Source organism: Crocuta crocuta, unplaced genomic scaffold, assembly GCF_008692635.1.
Source record: "Crocuta crocuta isolate KB4526 unplaced genomic scaffold, BGI_CrCroc_1.0 scaffold164, whole genome shotgun sequence".
NCBI lineage: Eukaryota > Metazoa > Chordata > Mammalia > Carnivora > Hyaenidae > Crocuta > Crocuta crocuta.
In genome coordinates, this window is record NW_027530016.1 from 4,342,027 (window position 1) to 4,358,196 (window position 16,170).

At 39.0% G+C, this 16,170-nt stretch overlaps 1 long non-coding RNA gene across 2 annotated transcripts; it reads right to left on the reverse strand.

The window, feature by feature from the left end:
* Nucleotides 1–1,456: 1,456 nt before the first annotated feature.
* LOC144231690 (uncharacterized) lies at nt 1,457–14,773 on the reverse strand. 2 transcript variants are annotated; one of them, XR_013335145.1, is made up of 6 exons: nt 14,667–14,773; nt 13,615–13,743; nt 10,915–11,017; nt 7,366–7,479; nt 4,826–5,009; nt 1,457–2,999 (listed from the first exon to the last, which is right to left on the reverse strand). It is a non-coding gene; the product is annotated as an uncharacterized LOC144231690 (long non-coding RNA). The 2 variants fall into 2 exon arrangements; XR_013335146.1 differs by lacking the exon at nt 10,915–11,017.
* Nucleotides 14,774–16,170: the final 1,397 nt, after the last annotated feature.

Below are 16,170 nucleotides of genomic sequence, written 5' to 3' on the forward strand. Positions count from 1 at the left end.
AAGGATGAAGCATGTAAGTTGAAGTTAAGATCTCTTTTTTCTTTCTTTCTTTTTTTTTTTTGAACAGCTTTATTGAGATATGATTTACATATCAGAAAGTTCACTTGTTTAACATGTAGAATTTAATGGTTAATGTGCAATCAATACCATAATCTAACTTGCGAAGATTTTTATCATCCTCCAAAGAAACCCCAGTACCCATTAGCAGTCATTTGTGTTTTCTCTTCCTCCCAGTCCCTGTCTCCATGGATTTGCCTGTTCTGGAATTTCATATGAATGGAATCATACAATATATGGTCTTTTGTGACTGGCTTCTTTCTCTAGGCATCACATTTCCAAGGTTCATTCATATTGTAACATATGTAAGTTCTTCATTTCTTTCATGGACAAATAATATTCCATTGTATGGGCAGACATACCACATCTTGTTTATAATATCATCATTTGATGGACATTTGGGTTATTTCCACTTTTTGCCTCTTATGAATAATGCTGCTATGAACAATCATGTACAAGTTTTTGTGTGTACATATTTCTTCATTCCTCCTGGGTAGATACCCAGGAATGAAATTGCTGGGTCATTGGTAACTCTATGTTTAACATTTTGGTGAATTGCCAAACTATTTTCCAAAGTGATGCTCTGTTTACATTTCCACCAGCGATGGATGAAAGTTTCAATTCTTCCACATCTTTCTTATCACTTGTTATTGTCTGTCTTTTGATGTTAGCCATCTCAGTGAGTATGAAATGGTTCCTTATTGTGCTTATGACTGGCCTTTCTGTAATGACTAACGAAACTGTGCACTTATTAATGCAGTCTTAAGCCATTTTTCCTGTCTTTCTTGCTACTACATGTTCATTCATTATTCCTCAATCTTCCATCATCTCCTTTCCCTGGAGATATGGCAAAAAACCTGGATACACAGGACCTGTATTTTCTGTGCTGAAGCTATCTTCCAAGGAAACTCAAGGACAAGTTCATTACTATTGATTCTGGACAATTGAAATCACCAAATTTGGTTTAATTCAAGCCAGTAGACTTTTATTAAATGCTTTGGTGGTATTTATGTTCAAAGTACTGGAATATCATGCATTTATTGACCATAGGCTTGAAAGTTACTAGAAATATAAGTCCATCAATAAGTATAAAATAAGGAAGAATTAAGTAAATATCATAAGAAAACTGCCAAAGTGTGCTATCTATGACTGATATGAAAACCTTCAAAATATACTTACCCTTTGACTCAACCATTCATTACTAGAAATCTATCCTAGGGAAATGATTGCTTATTTCCACAAATGTTTAGGTATAGTGATGTTTGCTTGAGTGTTATTTTTCATGGTACAAAATCCAACAGTTTGATAGGTAGGTAAATAGATTATGACATATCCACACACTGATTACTCATTTATTTAAAATGATTTACAAATATATTTGTTATATACCATGTAGAATATATGGGAAATTTCCAGCGTCAGGAAAAAAAGGCAGAAATGAAAACCAGAGCAATAAATGGGAAAGCTAGTGCTCCAACTGGCTTGGAGAGAAGAGGTTGGGGAAGGGCTATTAGATTCCATTTCCTAGGATTTGGATCTTGACATTCACATGGGGACAGGAGGCAAGAGCTAGGGTACTTGGCTATACAGCATACGGCCAGACTCCTTGAAGGACTACCACCAGAGAAGGCGTGGATTTAGGAAAATTCTCCTCTGCAGTAGAGGTCACATGGAATTCTGTCTGGCTTGCCTAGTGTCTCGGTAGAAAAAATGAATATATTTTGAAATTTTGTAATCATGAACTGTAACTCATGTGGGATTGGAACCCAAATTTTACTGCCTAACTTCAAGAGGATCCCAACGTAGGAAATTAAAAAAAAAAAAAAATGCCTTCTGCGCAGAGGCCCCAGGGGGCCTGTCAGAAGACAAGAGAAATACACGTCTGGACACATGTCTGAGGACACATATCTGAGGACACATGTCAGCAATGTAGACTGCACAGGTCACCAGCAGATCAAGTTCAAGGAAGAAAAAGCACATAATCCACAATTCAAAGTCAGTTTCTTCTACTTCATAGATGTTTTTTTTCCCCTACAAGATTCTTCATTTTTCAAAAGTCTGAAAAGAAGGTCCACACTCATTCTTATCACTATCATCTTTAAATATTCCTTCTCGTTTCTTTCTGGCAGCCTGGTCATCCTGCCTTGGTTAAAACATAAAATCATGACAAGCCAGTGTCAGTGAGGATGATTTCTGAGTGGAACTGAATGGGCTCTTTTAATTTGCTGAATCATAGCCTGCCAAAACTATCCATCAGAGCAGGAAACAGTTTTCTGTTTGGCTTTTTAAATGTCCTTGCTTATGCTTTCTTTGTGGTTGGCATTTTGTGATTATGCCATTGTTTGCAGTTGTAGGTACGCGTATTTTGTTTCTGCTTCTTTGAACTGTTGTCATCCATTTGATTCATTGCACTGCAGTTCGGTTTTGTATCATAAATGCCCACCAGTGTATCTGCAATGCTTTGCTTTGCAACATCCACTCAACTTTGTCCTGGCTTTCTCTCTGCTTTCAGTTTCTCCTTGCTATTCACAACTGGTTCACATTCTTCAGGTATCAGTGAACATTGTGCTTCAACCATCAGTATTCTTTTACAGGAGTTGATGCTGTTTACTTCATAACTTGTGCAAGATATTATTATTATTGTTACAATACCACCACCACTTTGGAACATTCCACTCTAGGTTTCTGCTGACTTGTACTTCTTCAGTGATGGTATAACATATTTGAATGGAAACTCAATTTTTTGAAGCCTTGTTCATTGCTTTAGAGACACATCTGGCTGGATATCCTTGTTTTTGTTCTTTCCGAGGATTTCAAGTTTTAGTTTAAGCTTGGAGGCGGTGTCCTCCACACAAGTGGCCCTGTAGATTATAATGAGGACTGGGAGAAGCAGGGAAATGGCATCTTGTGAGGAGCCGCTTGAGGTTACAGAGCTAATTCACCTGAAAATAGAACACCCAGGAAAGTCATAAGGGCTGTCCCCAGATATTGGGGTAATGGGGTAGAGGGAAGAATAATTCAGGAGGGCATTGGAGCTTCACTGCGCTGAGGAAACTGTTAACCAAAACTGTGCAACAACTAGATAGATGACATTGCAGATGAGTGTTTTTTGTTAGTGGGGTTTGAAGGATCAGACATAAGCCTCAAGCCCAGACCCAGGGCTTCACTCCCTTTTAGATTTACACAATACACATTCCATAGTAGGAAGAAAAAATAATTGTGTGAATTATATACACAATTCTCTTAAAATTTAATTGATTTAATTATGAGATGAAGCTTGGAAATAGGGTGTCATTATATTTTATACCCCTTTTTGTCTCTTACCTTTAGGGGAAGAGAATTTTGTGATGTCTCTAATATTCTTTTTATGATTTAAATGTCCTTCCCCTTGGGGCATCATGTATTAAAATAAGACAGCACTTTGGACAGGTAGCTTTTATTTTCTTTTTGGAATAGTCATTAAAGTATACAAGTTAAGAAATATGAAGGATCTTTTGTTCCTAAGAAATATAAAGTCACCTAAACTACATGGATGAATGTACTCGTGGATATAATTGGCTCTTTACTTTTTTCAGCTCCTAAGGAAATTTAGTTATAAGTTCTAAACTAGCGAAAGGTTCTCTTATAAAGAGAAATCCTTACAAGAAAACAAAATAAAGCAGAAAGAAAACTAGGAAAACCCTGAGTAGAAGTCAGTTGTTCCACTGTTCCACAATGGGGCACTCTTGAGGTTTGCAAGTTGACCTTTTAATAGACAGGAAGGGAACCGTGTTACAAATGATCACTTACTAGGTAATGCTTTGGTTTCCTATAATGAGTTGTGTAATGCGTATTTTACTTAAGTGAGGATGACAAGTCCTCACCAGAGAACTGAGTATATATTTGTATAATTTCCCTTCAAAAGTGCCACCATCTCCTGTTGAGTAGTATCAGTTGGGTCTGAATTCTTTGGAGATGTGAACAAGTATACAGATATTTTTAAATTTACAAGTGATGTGCTAGACTAAACTTTTTCTTCTAGGCTTTGCATTTGTGAATATGGAAAAATTATTTCAGTCATTAGGCTATTTTTAGGTATTCCAAAGGCCCTAAAGTCCCATTAACTTTTGGTCATTTCAAAAATAATGCTGTGTATCAATATTAGGTTGAGGTGGTATAATATATAAATAACCTGTGAGTTCATTTACACTGTGGGTATTTCAGTGAAATAGCAAACTGGTTATTTGACATTGTATACATAGACCAAATGATTAATTTATTGGTTCTATTGTTCTTTAAAAATGTTTCTTTTGCCATCATGAATGAATATAGGTAGGTACGTATTTTTCTAGCTCATGTTTTTGTTTCCTTTTGGATAAAATAGCTCTTGTATAAAATAACAATTTTGAAAAGAAAGGGGAAAATGAATCTGTATGTAAATCAAGTTTTCATACCTACATATTACTTAGAGAGAGGAGACATGAACTCTGGTGGCGTCTTGCTCTACTTACCTAAACCTATTGCTAAAATCATTTATCCAGGGATGAACTCACTGGAGAAATACATGGTACATTGAGGAGGAGGAGAGAATGAATGGAAACCTGTACGGAGAGATAATATGTCTCACTTCCTCTCATATACCTCTTCTGACCCTCCCAGGCATTGCAGATCTTACAGAGGGATGGTATTTAAAGACGGGAGAAGTTTCAGAGGCCATTCAATCCATATTTGCATCCAATGGGATCTTAAGTATCCCAGAAAGAAAGACATTCGGCTTTTGCTTACTTACCCACATCCAGGGAAAGACAGCACTCTGCCTGCCAGGGCAATCTCTTCAAATGATGAATTTGTAAAGGTCTTGTTCCTGTGGCTTTGAAAAGTTGTATTTTTGTTATTTCAGATTTGCTGGCCTCTGAGGGCTCTCATAGTTGCAAGAGCCCATACCATCGATCTCTTTTGTGTTATGTGACCTCCTGTAAAAGAAGACAGCACCATAGTCATTGTCAGGCCCTTATCACAATGCCTGCAAATTATAGCCATTGAAGAAATGTTGATTGCTGCATTACTGTTTCTGGGGACTGGAATGGCTCGTGACTCCAGCCACTCCACCATTGTGTTATTACTCTTCTTGCCTGAGCATAATGGAACCTGTCCTTAAAGACTACCACGTCTGTATACCAACTAAAGCTAATTTAGTGGGTAGAAAGAGAGTCAGAAATCTTATGTTTGCTATGTAATTTTTTTTCCTGATCGTAAAGTAAAGTTGGTTCATTGGCAAATGTTTGTAAAACATAGAAGAGTACGGAGAACAAAATGAAACAATCTGTATTCGTATCCCTCAGGGGATTCCATTTTGCATGTATGTGTATATACACTTGTGTAGAAGTGTGTGTGTGTGTGTGTGTGTGTGTGTGTAAATCCTGAGAATATGCCTTGCACCTCTTCTTGGATGTGTGAACCTTTGTCTTTCTTCGAGGGGAGGGGGTCACAGAATGTGAGACAACATAAAAAGTCCCACTTAATGTTCTGTTTTCATATACATATGTTATAATCTATACTTAATATAATGGAATGATAATTTGAAACAATAGTGGATTTATTTTTTTCTCCCCATACTTCCTGCTTCCCCTATCACTTTTCCTCAGGTGGGTCAGGCGACAGGAAGCCTCTTTAAGGGAAGCTGTCATGGTGGAACCAGATAACAAAGGCAATAATTCTTGATTTTTAATTTCAAGAACCATAATCCAGGTGTGAGACCAATGGATCAGGAAAAAAAAATATGTGATCAACTCAACTCTCCTGGATACATTTTCCTCTCTACTACAAATATAAGGAATAAGATAAAAGTTATGTCAGGAAGTATAACAAAGGAAAGGTATTAACACAACTGTAAAAGTAACAAAAATTGTAAAAAAATTAACTTGAAAAGAAATGTACAGGACTAACATAGAGAAAATTATTATAAAAATAACTACTGAGAGGTGCCTTGGTGGCTCAGTTGGTTGAGTGTCCAATTGGTTTTAACTCAGGTCATGATCCTAGGGTCATTGGATCGAGCCCCATATCGGGCTCTGTGCTGAGTGTGGAATCTGTTTGGGATTCTCTCTCTCCCTCTCTTTCCGCCCCTCCCCTACTCAAGTGCACTCTCTCTTTCTCTCTCTTTCTAAAATTAAAAAATAATTACTGAGGGGCGCCTGGGTGGCTTAGTCGGTTAAGCGCCGACTTTCGCTTAGGTCATGATCTGGCGGTTCGTGGGTTCGAGCCCCGCGTCGGGCTCTGTGCTGACTGCCAGCTCAGAGCCTGGAGCCTGTTTCAGTCTGTGACTCCCTCTCTCTCTCTGACCCTCCCCTGCTCACGCTGTCTCTCTCTCTCCTAGAAATTAAAAACAAAAACAAAAACAAAAACATTAAAAAAAATTAATTACTGAGGGTCAGGAAAGAAGACAGGAGTAAATATAGGGACATTTTGTTTTGGGTAAAGACACTTAAGATTACAAGAACGTTAATTCTCCCAAAATTAATTTATAAAGTTCATGGATTCCCCATCAAAATCCGGCTAGGGTTATTTGTGGATCATGTTATTTGACAACATGATCCCAAAGATCAAATGGAAGAACAAACATGCAGGAATATCTGAGAAATTCTGAGTTGGGAGAGATGAGAAAACATGCTCCACCTCAAATTAAAATGTATCATGGAGTGGTCAGAAATGTTTTAATCATGCTCCTGATGAGGGAATAAAAAGTCAGATCAATGCAGTGGAATGGAGATCTGAAATAGAGTCCATGGTATATGGGAGTTTTGTTTCCCTGAATGTATTGCAGTCATTTCCCAATTTTCTTTATTGTGGTTCTCCTACTTCTTTTATTAGCTTCCTCCTATCCTTTCTCCTCAAAACATCCAGAGTCATTACCTAAGAACATAATAGAGTTAGGTAGGCCTTGACTTAAAAGCTTTCAGTGGGTTTCCATGCAGTTGGAATCCATATTCCTACCCTGACTCTCTCAATCCAATAGGCCTGCTAACCTAATCTTGTAGCACACATCTCCATGCTCAGCATGTCTCAGCCACACCAGCTGTTTCTTGCCTTTAAAGAACAGGATCTTTTTCCTTAGAGCCCATGCACGTGCTGCTCCTTCCATGGGGGTGGGGGGTGGGGAGGTGCTTATTCCCTGGCTCTTTGCGGGGCTCATGCTTTGAGCTCTGGCTTAAATTCAACGGAACTTCCTTCCAGCAGTCTGTAAGAGGAAGGTGTCCTGCATCTCCACCCCATCATTCTCTCTCTGCACTGGATTTGCTTCCTTCTCAGCACCTTGCAGGTTGTACTTACTCATTGGCCTGCTTGTTATGGTGTCCTCCACCATCCTGCGCTGCACGATGTGACAGTGCGTGGCCTGGACTGTGGTTCCAGCATCTAGCACAGTAGGCTTTCAACTGGTATTTGCTGAGTGAGAAAAGGAATGCATGCAGAAATGAGTAATAAAAGTAGATCTCCAAATCGATGGATTATTGAAGAAACGAAGTTGGGGCAACAAAATAGCCCTTCAAAACAAAACAAAAAAATAGCACGCATTCTTTATTTTCTTACACGAAAATCAATTTAAGGTTAATCAAAGTTTAAAATTTAAATTGCAAAACCATAACATGTTGTAAGGAAACCATCACTGCGTGTTTTCCTGTATTTTGTGTGCTAATACATAAGTATGATTCTTGGTGAATACATGAGTGGGAGATATCCTGATGATGTTTAAGAAATTGCTTTTGGGGGGCCTGGGTGGCTAAGTTGGTTAAGCGCTGGACTTTGGCTCAGGTCGTGATCTCACGTTTGTGAGGTCAAGCCCTGTATCAGGCTCTGTGCTGACAGCTTGGAGCCTGGAGCCTGTTTCAGATTCTCTCTCCCTCTCTCTCTGCTGCTCCCTTACTCACACTATGTCTCTCTTTCTCTCTCTCAAAAATAAAAAAATGAACATTAAATTTTTTTAAAATGACAAGCTTTTATCTTACATTAAAATTTTAACATTACTCTATCTTATGTTAACATATATTTTGCATTCATGTATATACACCTAGAAGCAACATCACTGTCCCTTGTCTTTTAGTTTAAGTTGTTGTAACAGAGACCACCCCAAAGGCAATGGCTTAATCAAGATAGGAGCTTATTTTGGCCTTTAAAGAAGTTATCGAGATAAGCAGTTCAAGATTGGGGGACGGGGGTGTGACTGTATAGCCTTGACCTGCATCTTCATCTCCCAGCCAATGGGAAGAAGAAAGGGTAAAGGGAAGCGCAGGTTATTTTGTTCTGTGGTCAACCTAGAAGTTAGTTACATGGACATGAAGTGTATCTTTTGGGTTCATATCCCACTTAGAACCTAGCCATGGGTAGCCTCAATGGAGGCTGGAAAATGCAGTCTTTAGTTGGACGGCCCTCTTCCAATCTTGGATTAAGAAGTTTATTACTAAAAGACAGGGAGAATGATCATTGATGGATATCTAAGAGTTCTTGCCACAAGGAGGCACTTGACCTACAATACCATGAAGCTTATTTTTTCCTTCTCGTGTTTTGCCTTATATTCATTTTTATAATTAGTTTTATCTGGCTTTCCCCTTTCTGAAACTGCAGATTTGAAGTTTACAGAGAGGGTTATGCTCTTCCGGCCGTTATCATCTCCTCCAGTCATTGCCAAAGTTTTCCTCTCCATCTTCTGTTAAGAAACCCATTGCCCTTGAAATATGGACTGATTCAGCAAGCCACACCAGATGTTTCAGCACATTTATGTTCAGCTCTTTGTTTTCAAGATCCTTTCCCCTCTCCCCAGGTCATGGCCATTACCCTGATTTTGAGGGGCAAGAGTCAGCAAACATTCCTGTAAAGGACCAGATAACAAATGTTTTAGGCTGTGTGGGTGACATATAGTCTCTGGTGCATAATTATTTGTTTTGTAACTGTTCAAAATGTACAATTATTGTTAGCTTTCAGACTGCACAAAAACAGGTGGTTGGGCTGCTTTTGGTGCACATGCTGTAGTTTGCTGACCCCACTTGTAGAGTAATGAATGGCAATGGGTGTCTGTATGTCTCTCTTGAACAGTGAGGGAAAGGCAGTTAGTGTTCTGTACTAGATGATATATATCAAAAAACTACAAGGAACACCTTGCTGTGTCTGAGCAATGACTATAACTCTGATGTAGGTAGGTCTTCTGCTAAATAAACACTGCTAAATAAACACTGGCCAGAAATTATGATATTGTCAGTATCATAAAGCTTTATGCTCTATTTATGTCATATCACAAGAATGAAAGTTACAGTTCGTCATACATATCTCAGTGCCTTTATAAATGTTAGAAATGTCAACCCATTTAAAAATATCTTTGATAGAAAGATGCTGATGATACCCTAACAGCTGACAATATATAGCTTAGAAATGATTTTCTAATTCCTAACTTAAGATAATTACAGATTACATTCTCTCTGAATATACATTAAACCATTCACTATATAATTAATCAACAAGTATTTATCAAACAGCTGTCATGTAGCAGGCGCTGTACTAGACTCTGGGAGTGCAACAGTGAACAAATGAAGTCCCTATCTCCAGTAGGGGGAGCTCACGTTCTAGAGACAGACAACAAACGCACACTTCTTAAACATGTAGGATACTGACAAGGACTATGAAGAGAAAGAAAGTATGGAGGTACGGATATAGATACTGTTGGAAGGATCTATCTTAGAGTGGTCAGGAATCACTAAAATGAGGTGAGAGTTGAACTGATTCAAGAACGCAGTCGGGGAGCAAGTTATACAGGTTCTGAGGGACCAAGTACAAAAGTACTCAGGACTGCTCAGGACCAGGAAGGGGCCAGCTGTCTGGAAAGAGTGGAAGGGAGGGTGTTACAAAGAAGGTCAGAGAGTTATTGAAGCCAGATAGCATAGGACCCTGTAATATGGATTTTATTCTGAGTGAGATGGGAAGACTTTGGAGGGTTTTGAGCAAAGGCGGCTTTTGATCAGACTGAGGTTTTAAAAGGACCACTCCAGCTGCTGTGTAGAGAACAAAGGGCAAGAGTAGAAGCAGGGACACCAGGTGCAAGGTTATTATAACTGTACAGGTGAGAGATGACAGTGATTGAACTGGCTGAAGGTAAGAAATGCATTTGTTTTCATGTGGCTCAGCACACACGAAGTAGGTCTCACTTTAATTGTATTTCTAATCCTGGAGGAATCCAGTACCACCTAATTGTCTATCCCGGGATAGACGTTGGTAGTCAAAGTCTCTTTCAGTGGAAAACAGGCTAATTAAATGAGGATTTATTATGGTTTACTTATATCTCAAAATCTAGACAGTGCTATATTATGATTACTAATAAAGAGTCCTGGCTATAAATTAGGATGATTTCATGAGGTAGTGCTTCCTTTCATATCGAAAGAGATGATGGAACTCAGCTCTATTTAGAGCTGAGTTATGTAGAACACTAATCTTTCAGCGATGGCTTGATTTTCAGTCCTCTATTTACATCACTGCATTGCTTTGCTGCAATAAGGAATGAACACAAACAAATGTAACTCTATGCCTAACAATGCAAGGCAACAAGTTCATATAAACAAAGCTAAGCTCACAGTGGATCCCCAGTTAATTGTTGTGAATGACAACTGAGTGATGCATTGTAGCATTTAAAAATTAGCACACTATGATGTGCTGAGGACATTATAATAAATGAGAGGACTATAAATACCTTCTAAGTCAACATATTTTTCTTATTTACTGCCAGGAAGTAGGTGCAGAGTAAATGAAGCCTTTCATTCTCTGCCATTTTTTGAAGACCACTTCAGTGCTGAGTTTGGATTTTTTTTTTTCTGTCCAGCATTTCCCAGACTCACTTACTAGTTGATTTTGGGGTGGTAGCTTTTCTTCAAAGACAGAGTATCTTATAATGCAAATGGGTCCTTGACTGATCTTTCTTTTACTTTTTGGGTAGTTGCAGCTTCTATAAAGGAAAGTGTACAGATTGAAATATACTATACAGCTTAATTGATTTTCATATATATGTATACATTCATGTAACTACTACCCAGATCTACCTGTAACATATTTATAGCATTCCAGATAACCCTTGCATTTCCTACCAGTTAATACTCCACCAATGGAAATCATATTCTGACCTCTGGCTCCATAGTTTTGCCTTTTTTTGAACTTTTTACAAATAATACACACCCTGTCTCTCTCAAAAATAAATAATAAACATTAAAAAAATGTGGCATGCACACACATATACACACAATGGAATATTACTCAGCCTTTAAAAAGAAAGAATCCTACAACATGGATAAGTCTTGTGGATATTAAGTGAAATAAGACAGTTACAGAAACACAAATAAAGCACAATTCTGCTGCTATGAGGTAGCTGTGAATAGTCAAAATCACAGACAGAGAAAGTAGAACAGTAGTTGCTGGGGGCTGAGGAGAAGAGAGCAAATGAGCTGTTTCTCAGGGCATATAGGGTTTCAGTTTTACAAGGTGAAAAACTTCTAGAGACCTGTTGAACATTGTGCATACAGTTCACATAACTGCACTGGACATTTCAAAACATTTCTCATGGTGAACAAAAAAGATAGATGTTATAACAACCTTATAGCTTTGGTCGAAAAATATCCCTCTCTGCTTTCAGACAAACATGTCATCAAGAAATGAGATGTTCATAAGCTGTTGTAGAACATAAATGTATTTGCTCACATAGGCTTCTCTGCTCCCCTGCTGCTACGTGGATAGTTCAGGAGGAAATAAGGTCCTTGATATTGAATAAAATTATAAAAGTAATTTTTTAGAAGGCAGTGAGGAGTTATTGCTGATTTATAGAGATTAATAATTTACGAGTACAAGATAGTTATTTTCTAGTTCTCTCTGATTAAATGAATCTGTTTTTGTACTTGTGATCTTTGCAGGAAACAAAAAACTCTGAAGTTACAGCGACTCATTAATAACCTTAGTGAAGCACTCAGTCCTTGACTCAGCCAGTTGCAGGTTGTCAGTGATGAAGTGTAAAGGTGCTCAAGGCCCACCCGGGGAAGGACAGACAGACGCTGCCTCCTGGTGGGCACCAGAGCTTTACAGCAAAGCTGAGGCTTCAGCAAGACATCATAGCTTTCCAAAAAGGGTCATGAATTTAGATAAGCCAGAGAATATGCTAGGCATGCGCTTTTTGACAAGTTGCATGCTTTCCAATCAGAATATTATTGTCCTAAATTCAGCTTTCTGACTTGACCTTACTTGAAAATCGAATAGACTGTTCGGACGCTCAGAAGAAGTAACCATTTATTATCATGGAATTTGTGGATTTGTTCTTCTCTCTATCGGAGCATGAGCCTTTGGGTTAGTCCTGGTGCACGCTTTGGCCTTGGGCCGCTTGCTGCCTGCCTTACCCTGGCCGTAGGGCCCAGATCTAATTTCAGACTGAGAGATTGGAATGCTGCCTCCATTTTACTACTTCCTAAATAGATCCAGAGAATAACATTGTAATGGCTAAAATAGGCAGCATTATTTCTCTCACTGGTCCTGTAATTTTCTATAAGGCAGATAACCTAAACTGTAGAACTGCAATATTGTACATTTTTCCAGGGAACTAAATAAAATTATTAGAATTTTTAAAATATCATAAGCATTTTACATTTTTTCCCATGAATTTATCTTTTTCCTTTCCCCTTCCTTCCTCTCTGTCTCTGTCTCTATCTCTGTCTTTCCCTCCCATATTTTTTAGAGACCAATTGAGTCAGTGTGGAATAGAATGTGAGCTCCAGAATCCCAACAGGGATTTCCCTAGCAGTGTGAATCTTACCCCTCTAGCCATCTGTTTCTCCTCTTATAAGATAAAGATGATAATAGTAGATCCTTTAGGGTTACTGTAATGATCGCATGAGACATTTTGTGCCTTGCTTGGTAAATGGTAGCCACTATATATTATTAATATATACCAAATAGTATACATACTATGTAACTACAAATAATATCAATCTGACCATAGAGTATATACAACATCAGGAACACTGATCTGGAGTAAGAAAACAAAAATAGAAATCTCATAAGAGCAGTCAAAAAGCTAAATTGATGGCCAAACTGTTGATAGAGATCTTGAAACTCTGCAAATTAGATACACAGAAATAAGAGAAAATTAGGAAAACATATGCTTTTAGTCAATGAAATAACAATAAAATTGTTGCATTAAATGCACAAAAATTAGTTCAGGCCATAAGCTAACCAAGAAAATTTTCTTTCTTTCTTTTTTTAAATGTTTACTTATTTTTGAGAGAGGGGGAGAGACAGCATGCACTGGGGGAAAGACAGAGAGGGAGACACAGAATCTGAAGCAGGCTCCAGGCTCTGAGCTGTCAGAACAGAGCCCCACATGGGGCTTGAACTCCCAAGCGGTTTGAGATCATGACCTGAGGCGAAGTTGGGCTCTTAACTGCCTGAGCCACCTAGGCACCCTGAGAATTTTCTTAAAATAATCAGCATTTATATTGTTAATACTGGTTTAGAGGATGATATTTCTTTGAATTATATTGGAGATGAAAATAACATTGAGCTTACAGGTCTTCTGGTCCAACTCGGTGATTTCATAGGGGAAGAGACTGGGGTTGTCAGAGGTTGCACATCTCCTCATGGCAGAGCCAGGCCAGAACATGGGTCAGTCCCCTGATTGGAGTCCAGGGGCATATCCTACCGGAGCACACAGCTTTAGAATGGTGACAAGATTAAAAAGAAGAAACAAACCCAAACAACATTCATGCTGGAGTGAGAACAACTTTGCCTTGACATCAGGGATCATTTTTTGCACATGGAATTCAAAGCATTCTGAAGTGATCTTATTATACCTGTGTTCTAAATGGAAAAATAGAAACAGAGATAGGCTCTTGGTTGACTGGCTTTGTAGCCCTGCCTCAGGTACCATAAGTATACCCATCATGCCCACAAATGCTAGCATGTTAACCTGCTAGAGGTACCTGCCCCTGATGCTGAGACATCTTACACCTTGCTTTCTACTGCCTGTGTTTATAGTCCTTTGTCATTGTCTCCTTTCTGCCAAATGTAAGATTGCCAAAGGACTATTTTTTCTGTTGTTCATAGATAAATCTCCAACTTCCTGAACAGTGCCCAGCATATATTTAATTATCAATGGAAGCCATGCCATTGCTTGAATGAATGAACAAAAATTTGATAGAAGCCAAGACACTTGAATTGACAGATGAATTTTGGGCCATATGTGTCGGCTCTTATTTTTAGACCTCTCCTATCTACTGTCCAATCCCGTGTTCTGCAACCATGGGTCAAAGGCGCCTACGCTTGGATCATACCCTGGATTACGGGACACAACACAGCACTTTCTGTGTTCCATTCAAGACTGACAGGAAAGAAGATTAGAACAGGTATATTCTAGAAGACTGGACTTAAGAGGTATAAAAGAGAATCCTCCAAACCTTGTGCATGGTGAGAGCTTTGCTGACACTTCGTCAGTGAAGTCAGTGAAGCCACCCCTCTGGGAAAAGGAATAAAACCAAACACCATGTACATAAACCCAGTGAAGCCAAACAGGGCCTCCCTCCGGTGGAATCAGTCAACTACCATTATCAAGGTTAACTCACCTTTCAGACTGGGTGTACAAGGTTTCCTTTAGCTTAGAATTGTACTTGATTTTCATCTGAAGCATGCCTCACCAGCATAAGCAGACTGCTCAGTCACAGCTGTCAGAGAGCCGGGCAGCAAAACAGCTTTAGGCTTTTGCTTTGTTTCTTTAAGCAAAACAGTTTCACTTTCTGTGGTGAAACAGTCCTCTATCAATGACCTCCAGTGTAAACAGAGAACTCTCCACATGCACTGCCTTTTTGCACTTCTCCTGACCACCAGATGTTGTCTACAGGATCTTATAAGATTTCCCAACAGGGTCTGTTTTGGAGAAAAGGATAGATGAGCCATCCAATGGATCTTCAAGATGGACAAGCACTTCTAAGCCTTGGGGGTGTTTTCAGTGTCCTCTGCTTCAGCCTTCTTGGCTCCAATTTTTATGCTGTCATGTGATCAACAATAATACACAAGGGTTCGAAGGAAAGATGCTGTTAAGTAGGCTGAAAAGAGAAAAAAACAAAAAAGAGCATCTACAATACAATGACTCCATGCACATACGTGACCAGGTCTCCTGACAGACTCTGTTGCTGCACAGGCCACTGGTAATACCTAACCAGCAGACCCATCAAAATACCTTGTCGGATCCTTGGGGGGAAAAGGCCTTAATTTATGACCCAACACAAGATAATCATAAGGTTGGGAGGAACCTTCTCTTGTAAGCAATCCTGGACCCTATGCAGCTCTAAAGACAGCTGGAATATGTGTGGATAGCACTGAATTATAATAATACCTATTGACTGAAGAAAACCGTTTTGTGGCCTTAGAGTATGGGGACAATATTTGTGAGGGATATGGCCATTATCAAAAAAGAAAGTTAAAAAAGAAAGGAAGTAGAAGTGGCTTTTGTGGCTTTGGTGAGGTTCCATTTCATTCTATAGCTGTGTCCCTGGTGACCCATTCCACTGTACACTGGTTCCTACACTTGTTGGGAAGCCAAAGTGTGTGGCTCTCCAGTGAGTCTCTAAAGAGAAGACCAGTACGACTGTCCCTTCTTCTGCCTGGCCTCCCCGAATGTGGCAAGAGTTCAGATTATTCTACAGGTCATCAGGCTGTAAGCTTAAGACAGGAAGTCTCATGAATTGTTTTTGCAAATAGCTTATTATCAGAGGAAATGTCAGCTGAGCCAGGAGCATTATTCTTCCAACGGACCTGGGTGTTGAGGGATTTAATTGGGGTGAATGGTTGAGCAAGACAAAGATGGTTTTTCCTTGGGGACCTGTGTACTCTATAAAAGGGCCAAAATAGAAATGCTTACACAATGACTTTCTTCCTAAAAATTTGGAACACTTCAGAAATGCCCATTAATTGTATTCTCAGCTCAACTCTGAAGGTTAGTAGACTGATGATCAAATAGGTTTTCTGGGAAGTTACATATATGCCCGTAACTCCTTACATGGCATTGTGGGTTTGTTTTTTTTTCCTTTTTTTAATGTTTGTTTTTGAGAGAGAGAGAGAGAGAGAGAG